The 1,581-nt window shown below is 39.0% G+C and overlaps 1 pseudogene; it reads left to right on the top strand.

Annotated features, from left to right (window-relative positions):
• The first annotated feature begins 251 nt into the window (after positions 1 to 251).
• On the top strand, positions 252 to 821 carry LOC110589601 (annotated as a pseudogene).
• Positions 822 to 1,581: the final 760 nt, after the last annotated feature.

The raw sequence follows: 1,581 nt of genomic DNA, 5'->3' as shown, positions 1-1,581 counted from the left end.
AATGCAAAGAGCTTCACCAGTGGCCAAATTGTGGACTATGAATACCGTTTCCCACAAAAGGTACAAGATGCCTTAGAGACATGGCTATTTCCTGGTTTGGGCAGAAAACATAAAAGAAGATCCTGGGACTGCTTGTCCTATCAAAAAGTGAGGATGCATCAGTGCCTACAGGGATCATTTCAAGAGGACTTGGGAACAAAATTTAAGAGATGCTTGTCTTTCGTTTTGCCGCTGTGACTGCAGCCAGGAGTATGCTCAGACTTCAGAAGAGGCTTGCCTCCAGTGTCCTCTTCTGTGACAAAAAGAACAGCTGGTTGGACCCCAATGAGACCAGTGAAATCACCAATGCCAACTCCCATCAGCATGTCCAGAAACTGATCAAAGATGGGCTGAGCATCCAGAAGCTTGTGACTTCCCATTCCTGGGCTTGGTACCAGAAAAACACTATGGCTCACCAGAAGGGCAGGCATATGGGCATTGGTAAGAGAAAAGGTACTGCCAATGCTCGAAAGCCTGAGAAGGTCACCTGGATGAGAAGGATGAGAATTCTGTACCTGCTGCTCAGAAGATACTTATATCTAAGAAGATTGACCACCACACGTATCACAGCCTGTTCCTGAAAGTGAAGGGTAATGTGTTCAAAAACAAGCGGATTCTCCTGGAACACATCCACAAGCTGAAGGCAGACAAGGCTCGCAAGAAAAGCTTCTGGCTGACCAGGCTGAGGCCCGCAGAGCTAAGACCAAGCACTGTGAAGAGCAGCGCCAGGCCAAGAAGGAAGAAATCATCAAGATTCCAAGGAGGAAGAGACCAAGAAATAAAATTCCCTCTCTTTTGTCTATACAGAGTGGCTTCAGCAATTACACAGATCAGTTATTCAATAAAACAAACCTTTATCTGCCTCCAAAAAAAAAAAAATGAAGAGATTTATATTGGCAAAGATAAGATAAATTCAAGATCATAAAGAACAATAACTGCATTGGATGGAAAAATATCTAATATGAGAAGATCCATGAGGTTATAATGATACATAAAAACAACTCAATAATCATCTCTAGAGAATTTTAGAGAACTGACATATTATTCTGAAAAATGATAATTAAAGTGGGAGAAATCAGGCATTTTTTTCTGCCTTTCCTGTATATGCCTCAACATAAACACGTGATATAGAAATGTTATTCTTTATAGACAAATCCCAGCCAATAAATGAAAAAGTAATGATAGAATTAGAATCTTACTGTTTTGCAATACCTGTTGAACAAATAGATTTATACTATAATCATCAGTAACAGATTAATAGGTGAAAAAATGATAAAGAACAAAATTTATAATGGATGAATCAGGCCAATCACATATAGACCTATAGATCAATCTTAACACCATAATAAACAGATACTAGGCACTGTGGGTTCCTTAGTGTGATGCAATGGAAGGAACACAACATCCCAAATTAAGTATTCTTGCCAAAACATCAAATTGGGATCTGATTAAATCTCTATGTCTAGATATGTAGCTTATAGAAAATAGGGGTCAAAGGAAATTTTTAAATGATATTATGAAGATGCACGCAGCAAATTACAG

Source organism: Neomonachus schauinslandi, chromosome 6 (genome assembly GCF_002201575.2).
Source record: "Neomonachus schauinslandi chromosome 6, ASM220157v2, whole genome shotgun sequence".
NCBI classification, from domain to species: domain Eukaryota; kingdom Metazoa; phylum Chordata; class Mammalia; order Carnivora; family Phocidae; genus Neomonachus; species Neomonachus schauinslandi.
Note: the sequence above shows the minus strand (reverse complement) of the source record. Positions and strands in the feature narration are given on the sequence as shown.